Source organism: Ambystoma mexicanum, chromosome 2p, assembly GCF_040938575.1.
Source record: "Ambystoma mexicanum isolate Mex_15411 chromosome 2p, UKY_AmexF1_1, whole genome shotgun sequence".
NCBI lineage: Eukaryota > Metazoa > Chordata > Amphibia > Caudata > Ambystomatidae > Ambystoma > Ambystoma mexicanum.
The window spans coordinates 254,818,367-254,840,318 of record NC_090923.1 but is presented as its reverse complement, the minus strand read 5'-3'; positions in this window follow the sequence as shown (position 1 = coordinate 254,840,318).

Genomic DNA, 21,952 nt, shown 5'->3' with positions numbered 1-21,952 from the left:
TCTAAAGTTACTTTGCTAACCCGGTTGTTCGTTTTGTCCAGCCGTGGTGAAAGTGTGTGAAATCTTTCGCCAATCCGAGAGCTTGTCCTTCTCTATTCTTTAAACTAACTTTTCATCCGACCAACTTCGTTCTGAACTCTTGGCAAAGACGTAGCCACAAACTACCCTGAACTGTGTGATCCTCTGCAAAGACTTGGGTCCATTGACTTTGGCCCTGGCCTCTTGATTTGATTTCCTCACTGTAGTTCCTTTTTCTAGATTGCCCTGCTTACTTACTTGTTGGCGCTGCTCAACTTCTGTCCAACTATGTCTTTCCCTCCCTTTTAAATTACTAAAGTGCCATTTTGCTCACACTTCATTTTGAGCCTAACTTGTCCAGAATCTATTGGGTGTGGTGTAGTGTATTAGAATCATGATTTTTCAACTGCTTGATAATAGTGAAATGTTTAATAACTGATGTGTAAATAAATGTATATTCTTTTACTCAGAAACCTTGAGTCAGTGTTTGTTTGAATCATAGTAATTGCTGTCCTTTGTGTAAATATTGATACTGCTCACTTTACTCTTGAGGTAAGTCTGGCTGCTCAGCCATCGCTACCACTTTACTGTGTAGTACAGGCTTGTACCAAAGGTGAATTTGTACTGTTACTTGTAGTCCTAATTGCGTGTGGTGTTCCCAAAGGGTACTGCATATAAATCTGACTAACAGCATCCGTCAAGGTCTGCGAGCGGGTTCCGTTCCGCCTGCCATGTCAGACCTGGCGGGCTGAAAGGCTCCCGCTCACAGAAATCATAGTTTGCCAGTCCGGAGTTGTGTACCCAACCCATTCTAGTCTGCATGTAACAAACATTATATATGAAATCTTCTTTACCTACTTGAGCGCATTACATATTGTATGTGTGTGTGTGTGTGTGTGTGGTTGTGTGTGTGAGGCCCGACGGTAATGCAGCAAACATTGTTTGTGAGTGTGTGTGTGTGTGTGTTAACCTCATTCCCTGCCTGAATACATCAGAAGTTAGTTTGTGTGAATACATATGGGTATGTATATGTATATCAAAGAAAGAGAGGGAGAGAGTGAAAGAGGGAGAGAGAGAACTTTCGACAGCAAATTGCATCCAAAAATGTGTTTTCTGCAGAAAATATCATGGTGGATTGCCCCTTTCTCTATATATGTGTAGCAAAACATAGATGTGTGTTCCCCTTTGCCTAGAGGAGTGCATACAATGCTGTGTGTGTGCTCCATTCCTGAAGAAGTGAAACACAATCGTTGCATATATGTGAGTATTTGTGTATCCCTTTCCCCCTGGAAGAACAAGACACATGCATGTGTGTGTTTCTTTACACTTGGGAGTGCAACAATGATTGTGTGTGTGTGTGTGTGTGTGTGTGTGTGTGTGTGTGTGTGTGTGTGTGTGTGTGTGTGTGTGGAGTGTGGCCCTTACCCTATGGTAATGCAGCCAGAATTATGTATGTGTATGCTTCAATTGTTACAAGCCCAAGTACACAACCACTGCAGCACACGCCTGTGGCAGGAGTTGCAAATGATCAGGGGCAGCAAGCCATATTGCATTCAAGGAAGCGGGGCTTAGAATATACAGTGACCACAAGGAAGATACATAGAAAGATCGATGATCATTTTGGAAGAAAGAGGAGTTGAAGTGTAAATGAGCAAGAAGCCTCATTTTCCGCTCAGGTTCCTACTTCGATGTAAGTGGAAGGAGAAAAGGAAAACATGGAGTTAAGATGTGTCACATGCCTGAGTGAACTTTCAGCGGAAAGGGATGCTTTGGATGCTTCGACCAAATGGGGGTGGCCATCAACTGTAACTAAGGGGACCCAATAGAAGAAGAGAGGAGTAATGAAAACTCAGAAGAAATAAGTGCCTTGCCGACCACTTAAACCATGCAGGCTGCTCCTCAAACAAGGAAAGACACACAATCAGAGCTTAACTTTGTCTTGAATTCTTTGATTTCTGTCTTTTTTTTATTTTTATTTTATTTTATTGTTACAGTTGATAAATCAACTTTTCAATAATACATTTATATAAATTAAATATAAAAATAGAAAGAAAAACAGCAAAAGAAAAAAAAACAATTTTTCAATTAATTTTTGCAGTTTAACAATTTAAAAATACATATTCATTTTTACTATCTAACACCATCTTTCTAACTATACATACAATTAAAGAACATGAAGAAAAAGAAGAATAAGAGAAAAATAAAAAATAAAAAAAACATACAAATACACTTTGTTTTCTCAGATAACCTATAACCAGGAACGCTTATAAAATAAATGAATCAAATTCTTCTATACCCACACTCAACGAACATCATCAGCCTCAGCACAATTATTCTCATCTGTTAACTTCAGGGCCAGTAAAAAGTTAAGTACTGCAATTCTTACTTTTGTTAACCTTGTATTATATATATACCACCACAATGATTCTTTTGTTAATAATGTGTAACCTTCAAAGTGTGGTTTAAAGAACATGGATCTTTTTTCAAAAAGTGACGGACAAATCACAAATAAATGGTGTAATGTTTCCTTCATTTCTCTGTTCTTACAGAATCTACAAAAATTCATTTTCCTTAGTATTAACTTCCATTTGGCCAGGATATCTCTAGTATGCCAAATGTTCAATCTATATTTCAAAAATATATCCCTGTATTTTGACCCAGGGGATTTTAATAAGTATGATTCTGTTTTTCTTAACTTTTTTATCTCAACCTTATGCTCAATTCCATGTTGACTGTTTACACATTTATCATAAGTGTTACACCAATCCCATATTAACATTTTCTTCTTGGCCTTCATTGGATTGTTTAATAACATGTCATCAGACACATTTGCATTCACCAGGAATTCTTGAACCTTATTCCTCCATGTAGCCATAGCAAAATGATCTGTTGTAACTATGTATGTCGACAATATCTGCATAATCAAATTCGCTTCTGATGTTATCAAGCATTTGCGGTATATGCAACATAATTTCCACATATACATTGTATAGAGCGAGGTCAATCTCAACTCATAACGCACTAAACAGATTGAAACCGATTTGGGTATTTTCAGGAATGGTTTCCAATAGGCGCCTTCCAAGACTGACCAAAACGACTCATCCCTCCAATATCTTGTCTCAGCGCCATATATCACTGTCAGGACAGCTTTCTGACAGTAAAAAATAACTATTGGCTTCAAGGAAAACATTCCGTATTTATAATTCAACAAAGAGGCCGTTGCCATTGCTGTTTTTAGTTTTCCTCGTATTTCCTTATAATACGGCATGTCAGAGTCAAAAACATTCATGTTAAGTCCTAAATACTTATATTCATTAACACTTTCAAGGTGCTGAGATTGCAGATACCAGGATAAACGTGCTGTTTTTTTATTGTGCATGCTCAATTCATTATTTTCCACGTATTTACACAATACGCTCAAAAGCCCCTGTAATCCCCTGGCTGTTTTAGCTAACAAAACTAAGTTGTCAGCATAAAACAACCACAGGATCGCAGCTGTCATCAATCGAGGTGCATCTGACACAATACTCCTGAATTGATCTGCCAGATCTGCTACATAGAAATTGAATAGCGAGGAAGCCATTCGGCAGCCCTGCTTCAATCCTCTATAAGTATATATACAGCAGGTTAATGAATCATTCAATGATGTTCTGACCTGAATTGATGTATTCGTGTGAAATTCCTGAATCCAAAATGTCAAATGTTCTGGGCACTTTCTATTAGTCAGTTTTTTAATCAGTAGCTGTCTGGATACCGAGTCGAAGGCAGTTTCCAGATCTATAAACACCATGAACAATTTTTGTTTCACCTGTAGTTCATGTTTTTTAATGGCATGAATGACCTGTAAATTAACCGCCATTCCCAATCCTGATCTAAAACCCATGTGAAAGAGGTCATTAATATCGTGTTCATTTGTCAATTGATTGAATTCTTTCAGTACGAATCTGGCAAATAACTTCCCCGGTGCCTCTAATAGAGCCACTGGCCTGTAGTTCCTAGGGTCCGTTGTATCCCCCTTTTTATAAATGGGAACTAAAATCAATTTCTGCCATGATGCTGGAAGTATTTTTGTATATATAATTTGATCAAATAGTACTCGCAAAATAGCGGCAAATGCTTGTGGATGTTCTTTAAGCATTGAGTTGGAAAGTCCATCAGGGCCAATTGCTCTTGATGAGCTTAGCTTTTTAATATTTTATACTATATCTTCCTCTGTAATTTTTAGCTGAGCTGTTCCTTTGGCAAGTACTCCTGTGTGCCTATCAGCCCATACAGTGCTTGCATATAAGGATGAGTAGTATTCAATCCATACCTCCTCGGGAACAGCATTAACTTGAAAAATAGATTGTACAGGTACATATATGTTTTTTTTATTAATCCTCAGATCAAGGTAGAGCTTTTCGCAGCCAGAGAATGTAACATAATTGTGGCATCCTGCAAAATCATTAGGGCTCTATGCTGCTTCACCAATTTTTATATGAGTTTTTCAATTTGGTGATTGCTTTTTTCCGTTCTAATATGCTACATTCAGGCAGATTACGAATGTCCTTTCTTAATTTCCCTTTTCTCAATCGCACCTCATTATCATTTTCATGCCGATGAATTTTTTGGTTATTTAGACCTACTCGACCATTTCTTTCCTTGAATAAATGTAGTATAGCTACATAAGTACCGTCTTGATATTCTACATTTGGCTCAAGAATGTCTTTTGGGTATGAGATCGCCCTCAGGAGCTCCGTCAACATAGGCGAAGTCCATTTAAAGCGATTCCCCCTTACTGACAACATCAAGGAATTTTGATACATTTGTTTTTTATCCTCACATTCATTATCACCAATCCACTGCCAATCCAAGGCCAATATACTTTGGTCACTCTGTGTAAGTTCAGATATTTTCAGTGCAGTTAGGAGATTAAACATATGATTATCTACAAAGATGTGATCAATCCGCGATGTTATTTTATCCCTGCGCCATGTATGTTTAGGAGGAATGTCTCCCTCAATGGCACCATTCACCATATTCAAACCTCTCTCTCTCATCAACCAATTCCACTGCTTTGCTGTTGCTGTTAGTTTCACCTGGCCACTCACCAAACAATTCATATTCAAATCAACAGCTACAATAGTGTAATTTATTGACAAATCTTTAGCTATTAAATCTAGACAATATCCCATGTCCTTTAAAAAGTTATTGTCTTTTATATCCAGATGGTTCCAATATATATTTACACAAGCAATAACGTTGGTGTTACGTATGATCTTAACTAACTGAATATGTTTATTTGGAGAGTACTAGGGCGACAACTTCCATCCATTATCAGTTTTTACAATCACCATTAAACCTCCCTTAGGTCTACCTCGATTTTTACTGGTTGCTGCTATCAACTCAATTTTATGGTTTTCCCAAACCGGTACAGAATCCAACCACACTTTGTGAAGTATAAGTATGTCATATTGCTCCAACTGAGCTCTTGAAAGGAAGTTAAATGTGTATTCCCTCTCGTATTCCATGACGCCACTCTAACGGTTTTTTCTCCCGAGATGTATTTTAGCTATCATCTCTTTATCATTGAAGTGGTGGCAGGAAAGCTTACTGCGCGAGGTTGTTCAACATGCATGGTAGAGTAAGAAATCGACATAGGATTTTGTTCCCAAGATTTGTTTCCAGGCATTCTACATATTTTTGGCTGATTTAGCTCAATGTTTTTAGTTTTCTCTGCCAAATTAAGCAACATGAAGCCAATTTGATAAATTTCCATTCGTTCTTGCCAAATAACCTCCTTTACCACATTTGATGTCATCCATATCTTAACCACTGTTCTATCATATTCATGAATAAATTCAATTTGGGCTAAGTCAGATGACTTCACTCCTTGTAACCTTGGGACATTTCCAAAAATATTTAGCACAGGTGATCTATTCAGATCATACGACCCATATTCTCCTCCCCTACACTGCATTATTAGGCTTACATGCGTAGATGTGTTACAACTGACTTGTCTACCATTCAATCTCTCATTATTTTCAGTTTGTTTTACATTGAAGGTTTTCTTTGCTTCCTGGATGTTCAGGGCAGGATTGTTTTGATACGATCTCAATTCGGATTGCTTTGCTAAAAACCCTCTGGTTGATGCCAAATTACCCAGAGGCTGACTCTGAAGCTCATTTCTTGACTTCTCTTGGAACCACTTTAAGTTCTCCTCGTTTACCTGTTTTGTGGTCATTACTGGTCTTATCAAGAACTGTCTCAAGGATTTTTCAATTTCTTCTCTACGCTCTTCAAGAGTCATGTAACTATCTTGGCTTGAAAAGTCAACTTGTATAACTTCACCCGTTTTTTCCAAGCTACCTAACCCAACCATGGTTCTTTTAAACCTCTATAGCTTTCCTCTCTTTTTTTTTATTTCTTGTTCCAAACAATCTAGCGGAGTGTATTTTAGCTCTTTTTGAAATGTACCCGGATTTTCTGTGTGTGCAGAATTATCCATCAGAACTTGGTTGGGTTGCATTGTTTGCCCCTTTAATTTGGCCAATGCAGCATATTTTCTCACAATAGCAGCACTTTTGTCCTGCACGCGTTTATCCGGCAATGTTAGTAACTTTATAAATTGCCTCACATTTTTACTTTTTTGAAGTTTTGTTATTCTTTGATTCTTTTCCTTCTTTAGGGTCGTTGGTTTAATCTGTTTAGAACTTTTTGTGCTTTGTAGCTGGCGACCCTGAGCTGCAAATATATTATAGACCGGATTAGTAACTGCCACAGCCTTTAATTCAGACTCATTTCTAGTTGTCTTCTCCTGTTCAATGTCATTATCTATTTCTGATATTTCCTCACCCTTTTCCTGCTGAACTGTGCAGCCATTCATTTGTTCTTCAGATACTTTTCTTTTTAATCTTTCGGCCACTAGATTTGTTTTTGTCCCCCGTTCTTTTCCCTCTGATTGTAGAGTCGCTCGCACAATCAATTCTATTTCTTTTAGCAACTCTACGTTTTGTTTATTACCATCCTGTAATGTAGGTGCATTTGAAACCTCTCTTCATTCATGTGTCGTTCTTGCTTCTGCCAATTCTTTAAGTAAAAACTTCTGGTCCATGAGATGTGAGATGCCAGTGCATATAGGGCTGTATTCATTGCCTGTAGTGTATTTTCTGCCCCTAATGTAGCATTTTGTCCATCAATTTCATGTTGATCTATTTCTTTCGCCCTAGCTTGTTGCGGTGTAGAATGTGTAAAAGATATAGAAAACACAGATTACTTGTGCTGTGAGTCAGCAAACAAAACTGGCGACTGGGACAATTGCTCTCTTTCCTCTATACATATAGAGTGCAGTTCCTAAATACTCACATTCATATCCCTAGGCCTACATGTACTATCTGCACACACTTCACCTTGTTCATTCTTTTGTTCCTCACATATATCATTCACCACATCATTATTTTTGTTATTTTCCATTAGGCCGCCTATATTTGCTCCATGTATCTGTACCGTAGTCACTACATTCTTTACTATCAGAGTGACTGAAGTCTTTTTTACTGGCATGACAAATTCTCCCAGTAAATCTTTTTGTTAAAATGCCATCATCAGGTAGTCTTAGGGAGAGCATAAATCAATTGGAGGAGTCTGTTCCTTCTCCCCCTCTGCAATCATTACTTCCCGCTCTGGTTTGTCAGTCGTGTTTGTAATAGGAACAGCATTCAATGCCACGCTAACAGGCAGACATTCTGGGTAAAATTTCCTAATGTCCACTATATTAGAGGGAAATCTTGAGCGTGACACGATCTTGTGTGGAACATTAGGAATTTGCACTCCCCACTTGGGCGTAACCATTGCTAAATCAATTTCACTTATCTTGCTGGTCAAATGGGGGACCGGCGGCATGCCTGTGCGTAAGGTGAACATTTAACAACCACTTAACCAATTTCAAAATCACTGTTCACAAGTCAAGATTATACCAAATAAAATATAAAATAAATTAAAAAGAATAGAACAAATTAAAATATAACTTCAGTACAATAAATCACTTAAAAAAAAATATATATATATTTCTCACTCTCCGCTCACCAGCTCCTCAGTTTACCAGCCGTAACAGCCCTTGCAATGCCCTTACACAAAGGCGCGCGCGCGAATGCGCATGTGCCAGTGTTGTTAAAGGGACTGCTGGGAGCCGGGGCTCAGAGGCGGAGCCACAAGTCACTGCAAAGCAATTAAACGTTTGTTTTAGATCCACAATAAACATTTGTTTTTAGATGCAATCCACACAGTTCTTGCTTCTAATATTGATGTTGACTGCAACTACCGTGATTAGCGTTCCGAAAAACGTCCCAATGTGATCCACAATTCCGCTTCTGTTCAGACAGGGTTCACAGCCGTAACAGCCCTTGCAATGCCCTTACACAAATGTGCGCACATAAATGCGCGTGTGCCAGTGTTGATAAAGGGACTGCTGGGAGCTGGGTCTCAGAGGCGGAGCCACAAGTCACGTGATTAGCGTTCCGAAAAACATCCCAATACGATCCACAATTCTGCTTCTGTTCAGACATGGTTCACAACCGTAACAGCCCTTGCAATGCCCTTACACAAATGATTTCTGTCTTTGAACTGTTAAAGGCAGATGTGCAGTCACAAGCAGGGGTGCTGCTTGAACTTACGAAAGAAGTAGCAAAATTCGATTCATCCTTTGTAGGGATCAATAGTGCTATCAATTCTGTATTGGTCCCTATCTTGAACGATTGGAGGCAGCCAGACAAGAGTTTTATATTTCAGCAATTCAAAGATCCCTTGTAGCAAGAAGGAAAGAGGAAGACATCAATAACTTGGTTTTGCAAGAACTATTGATTCAACTGAAACCTATAATTCAATCAACAGAGGGTGAAGGAGAGGGGGAGAGAGTGGAGAAGTCGCATTTACCATTCAATGACTCTCCCCTGTCTGAGTTAATCTTAGACAAATTCTTAAGATTGGCTAATGTGGTAGAGGGGACTATAGAGGGAGACAAACTTCCCCAGCAGATTTGACCGAGGCCCACTTCCAGGTCCCGTAGGAAGTCACGCAAAATGAGACATAAACAGGTCATAATACTCCAGAGGTAGAAGGAGGTTAAGGAAGAGAGGAGCAAGGAAGAGGAGGAGGAAGAAAGCTACCTTGCCACTCATGAAAGAGCTGAAAAAAGCAAAGAAGCAAAAAACTTAAAACCAAAACAATTGGTAACAAACTTCTTCTTCAGGTCGCTATCGAGATCCCCCTCAGCAGCCATTTCAGTGGGAAAAAACAGCCTTAACAATCAGCACCAGGTTGGAATCTAGCAAAAAAGCTGATAAAGAGGGGAAACTCGAGACAAGAAGACAAAACCAAAATGCCAAGGCCTCGTCCCTTGTAGGCGACTATCAAGAAGAGATTGAAAATACAAATGTGAGTATGGGGCTCCAGACGGACTGGCAAGGACTGGGAATTAATAACAAAAATGTTCAACCCAACAAAAACATCAAGATGGGTGTCAATATACCTCAGAGAGAGATGGGAAAGCTCCATAATTCAATTAACCATTGTGACCCATTAAAGACCAAATTGCCATCAGCCCCGATCTTCCTGATGAATAAACGCTCTACAGTGACACCAAGGTTATCGAAAACTGCAGTAGCAGTTGATGCACAGGGGGCTAGTGTGAAAATAGCCCCAATTTTTAAGAAGCATTTGAAAAGGGAGCAAGAAAAAAAAATGACTGCTGAGGAAGTGAGAACAGGGCAGGGCAAGCAGTCTGAAATTGATATGAAGTCTAATGGAGCTGGGAAGTCGGTGGAGGTCAGGGTGGTTGTCCACCAGTCTACTTTAATCCAGCATAATTTGACTTAGCGGGCTGATAAGAAATAAGAGTAAATAAGAAGAAAATTCGACCTACACGATGTCAAAGATCTGGCTCTCTTCAACAAAAAAGATCAATAAATACAAGTCCCTTTGAAGAAGCATAATTTTGTCGCACTTTAAAACAGTGGCAAATCTCTACCTCTTTGGCTCACATGACTTTGAATTTGTGCAATTCCCTAATATCCACAACCCTTATGTGGTGCATATGTGGTGGAAGTTGGATTTACATAGAGAAAAGGACAAGATGCTATAATGGGGGCAGCAAGAGAACTGAAGGCCCAGGATCTTTCAGTTTCTCTTATAACTCCATCAGAAACCTCAAAGATGAACTATCCTTCCCAGGAGTGGTCAACAAGGTCAAGCAGGGGTTCTGGAGAAGATTTGAGGATTGAAGCTTCCCATAGAAAGCAAAAGCACAACAGTGGTGGACGTTTTCAAGATAATTACTGCCATAAATTTTAACACAAGTGTCACAGAAATTGCGTGTGGGCACGCAGTCTCTTTAGGCAGACAAAGTTCTGCCTGATATTCTGGAACACGCGGGGTCCCAACACTTTTACCTCCAAAAAAATGAAAGTGGTTCTTTTTTGTGACACTGATATCCTAATCCTTCAGGAAACATGGCTAGTCAATCCTATAGCAATCGAAGGATATACAATGTATACTCAACCAGCACTCCAAAAAGCCAATTGCAGGCCATCAGGTGTTTTTCTGATGGCTTTTAAAAATACCAAAATTGAAAACACCATGGTGATCTTTAATAATAAAATGGGTATTCAAGCCTGTAAAGTCACACTAAAATATCAGAAGCCAGTTTTTGAGGTGATTTTCATGATTGTGTACTGGAACCCTGCCTGCTCTACACCCCAGAATTGTGTGGGTACTATTGCTATATTTTTGGAAAAAATTACACTTTCACATGGGGGAGTACATATAATACTTGCGGGGGACTTGAACACTCAGTGTGTCCCTTTATCACAGGAGAAGGTAAATCAAATACCACAGAGAGTCTCAGATGGTATTACCCAAACTGACCTTTTACAATTGACCTTTTGCACAATATACCTAATTATAGTGGTCCTAATTGACCTTCTGCACAATTGACCTTTATATTATTTTAGTTATTTTATATATGTATTGGGTTGGTTTTGGATTATAAATAGTATAATGGGATTGGGTGGGGGGTTGCAGGAGTTTTTGGATTGGGTGGTGGTTTGCGGCGTGTTTCCCCACCGCATATATGTCCTTATTGATCTTCTAAATTATGTAAATTCTCCCTAGGTCAATTGTGAAAAGGTCAATTAGTATACAACCTCTCAGACAAGAGCTTAAGCTGGGTTGATTTCCTGGTTGACTGAGTGCTGAACATGACAAATGGGGTAACAATGGGGACGTTCCTTCATACTCTACTTGGCATCGAGGCCTAACTGCCTCAACTCTAGATTAGATCTTTATGTTAGCAGACCTCTTCACGAGGAATGTTTCCTTGAATATTAAAGCGGATAGAGGTAGCTATCATTGTCGCTTGGAACAACATTTTTTGATATAGCCACCAGACTACCAGATAAACAGTTACAGGCACACATAAATAGACAGGGTATATTACGTTGTCCTAAGTACAAACGGGATGGTGAGGTTCTTAACAGCAATTTATTGGATAGCTCTGATAACATTCAGCAAAAAAACTGTCAGCCAGAGGTATTCGTAAAATGTGTCTGGTCAATAAGCACACCAAGATTAGGAGGAGAGGGAAAGAAACAACTGCACAGCCATAAATTTGATGAGGCAACAAGTCAGAAAAAAAGATGTTTACACAGAAGTTGAGACAACTATAGAGATTATATATTGGTTTGGATAATGACAGGAGAGAGTCTAAAATTCTTCTGTAGCAATATAAACAGTGGTCAGCGGGCAGAAGGATTCTGTGCCCACAACAGGATGGAGAACTAATGTTAAAACTGATTTGGTGCCGGAGAGCAGATGTACAGATTACCTCTCACTTATTTTGAAAATCGTGTGGAGATCAGATTTAGACCCGCTAAAGACATCATCTGGCACCTCTCATTTGACGAACAAGTCCTGGTGGAATTGATTGCCAATTCATCCATTTCAAAAGCAGCTGGTCCGAACGGACTTACTTATCAAGTCCTAAAGAATAAACTAGCTTTATGGGCAAAATTGCTATTCTGGCTCTATAGGGAGATCATTTTGAGACAAAAGTTTCCACCTTCTTGGAAAACTGCGACAATTATTCCATTCTTTAAGGGGGCGACCGGAGGTCACCAGTTCATTATTGTTCGATCACCCTCTATGACATCGAAAGTAAGTTTTTCATGAGGATTCTCTTGGGGGAACTGGAGAGATGGGTGAAAACTGCAAACATGCTATCCAAATATCAAAAAGGGTTTAGAAGAGACCTATCTACAGACATGAATGGGTTGGCCCTGAACATAATGAGTGAACAAAACAGAGTTAAAGGAGAACAACAACTTTATGGGGGTTGGGTGGATTTTTTAAAGTCCTTCAACCAAGTCAACAGAAATTGACTATGGACAAAACTAAGAAGCTGGGGTATCCCAGAGGGTGTTCTGTCAATGTGAGTTGAGCTCCATAAGGACACCAACATCAAAGTGCTACTTGATGACAAAGGGCACCTCTCAGAATCCATTGGGTGGAAAGGGGTGTCCATTAGCGTTGCCTGGGAGCACCTTTTTTTTCATCCTGTATCTGGCGGATTTCTAGAATCATCGGCACTGGCAAGCCCAGTGATTAATGGAGTCAAGATCCACTGGCTGGCCTCTGCCGATGATGTTGTCTTGTTGGATAACACTGTAGTGGGGCTGCAGCGCCTTCTTAACAAACTGGACCACTATGCAAAGGAGAATGGTCTTTGCATAAATCCTATAAAATCTAAAATAGTCATCTTCAGGCACACGCAAAAAAGGGTGATCTATCCCCATTGGGAGCTGGGAGGGCAGGTTATCCCAAGAGTGGAGGATCTGGTCTATCTATGATTTAAAGTTTCTGGATCACCCTCTACATGTAAGGTGGAGCAGGATGCACAGAGTAAGATCAAACAGTTAATACCTCATATGAAAAAGGTGTTAATAAAATACTGTACAACCTCGATCCTCCCACTGATTAAGTACTATTCATCAAAGGTCATCCCTGTGATCCTGTATGACTTGGAGGCTAAACCCGTTTTGTGTAACACAGACTGGTAAAAACTAGAAGGCCTTATTTGGAAGAGAGTATACCTCTGATCCTCTCCATGTCTAGCCTAAGATTCAAACTGGGTCTGAGGTCATTGAAAGCCCAAGCAGACTGGAGATTGATCTCTCTTTTTCATCTCATTATTAGTGCTCAGGAATACACACTTTATGCAGACATTAAGGCACATCTGGAAGGTCAAAATGCAAAAAAGCTGTAAAATCGTGAAGGGGGGATTGGCTAAAGAAGATACGGATATTGAGACATTGATCCATAATCCCATGAAGGCCAACAAGGCCTTGGAAGTGATAGACTGGATCATACCAATCGATAACATGCACTCCCTAGCTACATCAAACCATTTTCTAAAGGTTGACAAAAAACTGGCTTTTATTGCAAGATACCTAGTAAAGTTCTCTGATTGGAAGGTTTGGAAAAACTTCCTTAGAATACGAATGAATGTAGCCTGGTGAGATTCTTATGAAAAGGCGGCAAGGGGAGACCACCAACATCCTATGTAATGTCTGTAAAAATCCAGCCAAGCAATCCCTCAAACACCTGTTGATGGAATGTGAGGATACTTGGCCCGCAAGTTCAGTTTTGTTTGCTATATTTAGAGTAGAGTTTCCTATCTGACATGTTTTGGGACAGATTGATCTCTGGGCATGACTTGTTTTGGGACAGATTGATCCCTGGGCATGACAGAGCACTGACAACTGCAGTGGTACAAGTTCTGGGAAGAAATAACATTGTGATCTAATGTCCTGTAATTAATTTGGAGTTGCTGAGGATATGTTCTGTCCTTAATCACATGTGTCATAGAAAGCATTAGAAACTGGAGACTGTGGATCGTTTGGAATGTTGTCCTTAAAATCTAAACGACTCAAATGTATATGCTGTTGCTTGCTCTTCTTTTGTTCAGAGCATCTTCCATGTCCTCTCTCCTTGTTTTGTGTTCTCTCTCGTTTTCCTGTCTTTTATGATATATTCTGGAGACTTTTATTGCTGTTATGTTCTCTTGATTTTTATTGTTTAATTCAATCGTGGTTAATTGTTAATTGTTTTACTTGCTTGTCTTGTTGGATATGTTGATTTTTGTAAAAGGTTATGTAACCAAATACAAAATAATAAATAAAAGTATCTGGATGTGTGTACCACTGCTGTGACTGTATGAGGATTAAACTCTCTACAAGGTGTTCACCTGTGCCTGACACAGTTATAGGAAAGAAGACGGGTCTACCAGAGGAGTTCTGACTGGCTGTTAGGCATGCTCCGCCTTTGCCTTTCCTTTATGCACATAATTGGTAAGCACGAACTCTAAAAAAAATATCTGGAGTGCAATCTTGATAGCTCATCCCACTCACCACAGTCTTTCAGCCAGTTATGCATTTTAATATGTGCTTTTTTAATGACATATTAATATCACTGTCTTGCCAGCTGCAAACACGTCTGATTTGCCTTTGTTTACATCTTCCTGTGCCAATTTCAACAGGTTCTATTCTATCAATATTATTAATTAAAGTACCTTACTAAGTGACACTGAGATATGACTCACATGCTGTGGAACCTCATCAAATATTTGTAGCTCTAAACAAATATTGGTCATACAATTCTCATTAGTTGGTGTGTAGGGCGAATGCGGCTGTAGTCTCTTACAATATTGCTTTGAATTTAGAGACATTTAAGTAAATGCAATACTTAATTACAGCATTCCTGCAAAGACTTTTTCACCTGATGGTTTGGGAGTTTGTGCTGAAACATGCAACACGATCTGGCACTGGGTTACTAGCAAAAAATTTTGCAGATCCTATGTGCCAGATCAAAAATATCAATGACAGTGGAACAAACATTAACAATACATGTCATCACAAGTTGGAGAACATTTAGAAAGTATGGAACAGGCATTGTGTTAGTGCAGCATGACATTTTAACACTGCTCCATTTGCACAAAACCCAGGTTTAGTTGCCGGGGACTGTGCAACTCTGCCACAGCATTGCACACGTTATCCTTCATGCCATGAAAGTCTTGAAAGTACAACGTTATCTGTCAGTGGGAAGCATGCAGCTGATGTGATGACGTTCTGCAGTAACAATTATTCGCTCATTGTTTTCGCCCCCTTCCTCATGTCTGTTTTGAATCAGATGTTCCTATCATTTGATCTGCCCTACATCATCCTAGAACTATCGCATCATCATTGTTTAAATTATTATTGTAGTGTGTTACAGTTTATTAGCTAAACGTCTCACACAAAAAGACCTTACAATTAAACATTCACACAACTTAATACAATTACAGTACAACGCTAATATATGACATACACACTCTTAAAACAGTTTAGAATAACAATAATTTCATATAGTGCAGTTTTAAAACACAATATTATAACAGTTTAAAAATAGCCAGGACGAAATTTTACAGTCTGAAATTAATTCAGGATCTAATGCAAACATTATATGATTTCAAAGAAGGTGGGTCAAAAACAAACAATTAAAAAGTAACATTTTTCAAGTCATCTAGAAATGTACATTCCAGGAGCCACTGTTCCAGACTTTCAATTTGGTTCATATTACAGCAATAATCACATGTTGAATGGGCTGGAATCGGTGAAAAAAGGCCCATGCATAGCGAGGGGCTTCAACAAGGGTCGCCGGTGCTGTTTTCACCTGTTCCAGCTCGTGGAGTGGGTGATTATTTTTATTAGCACCCTGGGTTGCCAGTCTGGTGTTTTTCACCTAGAAACACGTGTGTACAAGCACGTTATAAATTAATTATCATATCAAGAGCAATGTATTTTCTTTCAATGAACGGGACACCTCACAGCATCCGTTCATTGAAAGAAAATACTAAACATGGGCTCCACAGTAATCAGGTAAGTGGGGGGGTAAAACATAAGAAGGGAAGGAAGAGTGGGGGGGAGATGTGGGATGTGGCATGCAGCCATATGGATGTTCGGAATGAAGGCTTGGATTGGAAGAATCAGCCCACGATCCGATTGGTTGACAAGCTGATTGGTTGCAATCCGTTCCAGGGTGCAAAAATTACATAATCTACACTTTTGCACATATTGCACATATTGGACCTTAGTTCGATACCCAAACATTTCAATTGTTGGATGAAGGTTCAGTCTTATTCCCATATAGTTTGACCAGTTACATTTTGAAGGGAATTTAATTAGGTATGGCAGAATTGTATTGTGTTAGGTTCCTTCCAGGTGCAGGTTTTCTGGTCATATTATCATCAGTCGATATACTTTCACAACACATTGCCCAGTTTAAAAGCATCTGTGAGTGTCCTAACCTGATTAGATTTTGTAATAACGGAAAAAGCAAATATGTTTATTTATTTAGTTATGTTTTGTTTTATTGATATGGTTGAAAAACAAATACTACCTTTCAATTTACAATTTGATCCATTTTTACAATAAAAGTACAGCAAAAGAACAGAACAACAAAAAATAAAAGTAAAAATAAAAAAGTTAAACACGAATGGTAACGGATAATTTTACAAAGTAAACAGTCACCTTTTTTGTTATAAACAGTACCTTATAACATTCTATTTTACAATACATTAAGATAACGCCATATAGGCAAACACAATTTCAACTAATAAAAAACACTGATTTAAAAGAAGTCTATGGGCCTCATTACGAGGTTGGAGGTAATGGAAAAACAATGCTGGTAAAGGATTCCCAGCACCGCATACCGCTCCGGGCTATTCCGACTCAAGAAACCGGTATTAGCGGCACCGCTGATACCGTGCTCCCCCCTACCGGCATGCGCGTGGGCACGCGCTCCTTTGGACCGGCAATACCGGGATGCCGCTAACAGGAGGGCATCACAAGTCAGGCGGACATGCAAATACCGGCATCATGAAGCCGCTAATAAGGGATACCGGGATGCCGGCAATACAGGCATCACAAACCACCCGCAAACAGCTATGTGAAGTGTTCCCAACTGCCACAGGTGCACACAATCAGCACATGTGGAGGCAATGGAGCCTGGCCCAGCACAAAAGGAGCACACCCACACACCACATCCCTTTCAACACCAGAATGAGTCCACTTGTAGCAGCAATACTGGGGCTGGAGGACATGCTTGCATTGCTACACCAGCAACAACAGCAACAACAACAGCAGACACCACAGAGGACACACAGGAGGAGAAGGAGGTTGAGTCAGGCCCTGCAAGCCCCACCAGTGCAGCCAGTTGTACCATGCAGGCAGCCCCAAATTCCTCGCATCAGAGCCAGTCCATTCAACCTAACCCCTGAGCAGATCCACACCCTGTACCATCTGGACCGGGACACCATCAACACCATTGTGGACATGATACACAACAACATTGTCAGCCTTATTGAAATACGCAACGCATCCCCCCTCTACTGAAGGTAGTGTCTGTGCTCCACTTCCTGGCCACAGGCACCTACAATAAAACACAGTGGGGCAGATGCATGGCATATCACAACCCTTGTTTTCTCAAATAATGAACCAAGTGCTGGATGCCCTCCTGAAGCACTCAAGGAACTACATATCCCTACCACGGACTGCCCAGGAGATATTTGACACAAAAGTTGGCTTCCATGCACTGGCAGGCATGCCAAATTGTATTGGTGCACTTGACTGCACCCATGTGGAATTGGTGGTCCCGCATACAATGGAGGTGGTGTACCACAACCGTAAGATATATCACTCGATCAATGTACAGATGGTATGTGACTCCAGCAAGATCATCACACATTGTTGTGCCCTATTCCCCGGATCAACTCATGACTCAATGGTCCTGCGGAACTCGACGCTACCACGCTACATGGAGCGACATGCAGGACGACGTGCCTGGCTGCTTGGTAAATTGCATGACCGGCACATGGAAGTGAAATGGGGGGAGAGATGCATGCACCATCATGGTGTCATTGTTGTGGTGACTGCACTATGTCCACATCTCACAACACGTGCAGCACCCATCACCAGACCTCACACTCCGTAACACAATCCAGAAACATGCTATGAGTATACACAGTGTAAATCTCAGCATCAAATCACTACACAGGACAAGCATCCATAAGAGTATGTCACCATGGGAATCATCAGCGCTGAATGCCAATTAATGCAGAGACTACTGCCAATGCTGCCAATAAGCAAATCATACAGAACACCACACATCGCATATATAACACAAACACAATGGTATGTGTCCACAATGCATGAGCAACATCAAGGCAGTGCACACCGTGTAACATCTTGAAGATGCAATCCACACCATAAAACCATGGCACAGCACACATTGAGGCAAGGTTACATGTGTGCATTCAACCAGGGACATGTGCATGTGACGAACAAATTTCTGCAGGCATGTGTGATGACTACAGCAGTCCATCATGAATTGACTAACACATACCTTATTTTGCACCCATCCAGGTGATAGTGGCTATCCCTTGAAGACATGGCTCCTCACCCCTGTCCGGAATCCGCAGAACAGGCACAAAGAGCACTACTATCATTCCCATACCCGAACCCTTGTGGTCATCGAGCAAACCTTTGCCCTGCTGAAGGCACATTTTCGCTGCCTCAGTCAGTCGGGTGGGGCACTCCTCTACAGGCATGAGAAGGTGGCCAAGATCATCATGGCATGTGTCATGATGCACAACATGTGTATCCGACATGTGTATCTGACATTGCACTGCAACCACCAGATGATGATGAAGAGGAGGAAGAAGATGTGGGTGCACAGCACTGCGGTTCAGATGCACAGGAGGGACGTACTGTGCGCCAGTCTGTGATTGACCAATATTTCTAAGACACATGGCTGCAGAGGGTGCCATGAAAATAGGACTGAGGGTACTGGTTAGAGGAGTACATGTACACTATGCACTGTAGACCAATAAATGACACATATGCAATAATGAATGTCCACTCAAGGTTTTTTTCTGGTACACAACGGGTGTATTAAACAGTAAAATAGTGAACAATGCTCATGCCCTCCACCTCAAACACACCCTCTCCTCCCTCTCCCTCCCCCCACAACTCCCCCCACACACCCTCTCCCACCTCCCTCTCCCCCACAGCTCACCCACGCACCCTCTCCCCCCTCCCCCACAACTCCAACACACTCTCTCCTCCCTCCCACTCCCCCCACAACTTCCCCACACATTCCCTCCCATCTCCCCCTTCCCCACAACTCCCCCACATACCCTATCCCCCTCCCCCCACAACTCCCCCACACATGGTGTCCAAGCAAATGCTGTAGGTTACTTCATCAATTGCCATTATCAGGCTGCCCCATCTACTTTTGTCTACTTCCCACATCTGTTGGTGGCATGTCTGAATGCTGCAAGCTGTGGGCAGACTTGCGAAAGGGGCTGGTCTGAATGGAGCTCGATGATGATGCCGTGCCCGCTTGATCCAGTCTCGAGGCAGGATGCTCTGCCTCCAAGGCATCTGCTATACAGGAAAGGACCTGCCTCAGAGCAGACACCTTCTCGCAGATACGAGTAGTGCTGGCCTCAATGGCCTATCTCAGGGACGCAGTGTTGTCCCGCCCCTCCTGCCTTGCGTGGACACCGTCCGTTACAAACTGCCTGACTAGGCTTGTCAGCTCCTCCTGGCGCTGCACCGTATGTGCCATTTGCTGCACCCCACCCAGGACACCAGTGGAGGTGGATGCTGCATCTGGTAAATTACCAAAATCGTGTGGCTCCTCTGTGGGGCTCAGCTCCCTTGCCCTGGCTCCCCTCGAGACTGCTCCTGTGAGCTGTCATTGGTGGAGTACAATGTTGTGATCTGGGGTGATGGTGTGGGACTGGGTGTGGCAGGTAAGTCAGATGATTCATCCTCCACAGGGACACACACCTGGCCTTGGCTCTGCACATCCTTGTTGGTCTGGGTTGCCATGGCTGCCGCCTCCCCAAAAGAGCTGTTGGCAGCTGAAAGGGCCCCATCGGCCACTGGCTTCTGTGCAGGGGACACAGATGTTCTGGGGACTGTTGCTTTAGCAGTGGCCCTTGGCCGCACCAGTGACGTGGCATCCTGTAATACCTTCCCTTTCAGTGGCAGTCATGGCTTGCCTGGCCTTTTGATGTTGAAGGCCTGTTGCCTACTTCCCTGCCCCTGGCCTTCTTCCAGGGAGTTGTTGCCTGTGGCAATGAGTCCCGGGCCTCGTTGTCAGGATCTGAGCCTGTGGGGGACTGAGAGAGGGACGGAACCAGTGATGGTTCTACAAGCACCATGCATACTTTGGTGTTATTGCTGTTCTACACATTAGAGGGGATTAGGTATTGGAGTCTTGACAATCTGGTTGCTTGCTATATGGGGGAGCATGCAGGCATACGTTAGGGTCACACATGTTTGAGGTGGTGTATGCTGTGTGACATGCATCTCTGTTGTGGACTGCGTGCAGTGTGACTAATGCCGTTTCCATGTTTGTGGGGTGTGTCTCAGGAATGGCATTGGCATGCTGCATGCATGTGGATGTGTCATTGCTGAGGACGGCATCTAGGCAGGGATGTGTCCAATCTGTAATGGACCATGCATTGCCTCATGGCACGGTCAAACTGCTGGACTATCATCATACTTTGCATTACAGTCTTTTCTTAGGACTCTCACCTCCATCTGCCGATGAGGTGGCGCCACGTTCCATGTCACCCACACCTTCAATAGCCTCAATGCCAATAACGCTGGTGCAGGTTTCATCCCAGAGGCTTAGTTTGATTGGGGAGCTAGTCCCACCGCCAGTGGCCAGGCCCTGGCTCCGGTTGGCCAACATGATGTTTCTGACTCTGAGGCACAGGTTGTCCCATCTTTTGCGCACGTCGTGCGTCTGTGCGGGGTGTGTTCCCCACTGAACTCACTTTCTGGGCGACTAGTTGCCAGATCTCTCTTTTCTTGATCTGAGCTTCTTTCTTTAGGTTATTCGCAAAGACAACCTCAGCATTTTTTGCCAGCGTGTCTGTGAGCATTGTGAGCTTGTCCTCCATTAAGCGCTCTTTACGCTGACGGGAAGCCCCTTTTTTCGGTGCCTTTGGCATGATGCTGGTGGTGATGATGTTTTTCAGCTGTCGGAATGAGTCTCCAGGTGCTGTGCAGTGAGGATGGGGATGGAATTTGTTTTTAAAGATGGCCGCCGTGCCCTTTCCCATTCCGGCACGATGACGTTACTTCTGCTTCCACTTAATAGCGGTGACCGCTAATAGCGACGCCCGCTAATGCAGTATCCATTGATGCTGGGCCCGTTATTTAGAGGTAGACGGTGGCAGTAGTTCTATCTGTGCTTTTGATGATGCCGCTAAGGGGCTTTTTTGGGACTTTAACGACATGCCGGTAATGTCGTCACCTGCATGCCGCTAAGCTTGTGCATGCAAACTTGTAATAGGCCAATGTTAGCGGCTTCTTTCCTACACGGACACAGTATTTACTCCATGCCGGTAAATTCTATTTTTTACCTCCAACCTCGTAATGAGGCCCTATAAATGCTTTGTAAAATGTGATCATTGGAACATTTTCAAAATCATTCATTTTTTCACTCAGAATATACACACCTATTATGCTAGTTCCGTAATACATAAACATTAAGTTAGAGATTGTTAAGTAGCACCATTATAATGTAATACAATTGTATGTATAAAAGGAAACAAACAAATCTCAAGTGTCTATTGGGCAGTCCATAAACCATTGCAATTTTCTTTCAGAGTCTCCAGGAAGAACACATTCACTTGGATGTCCAAGAGGAACACAAAATGTACAATGGCTACTCTGATAAGAGTTTTTTGTTGCACCAAATAATAAGCACCACAGAGTGTCTGAGTCTATGATATTATAATATCCACAGTACTTTTTCAGATATTTATATGATATGATATATGATATATGAT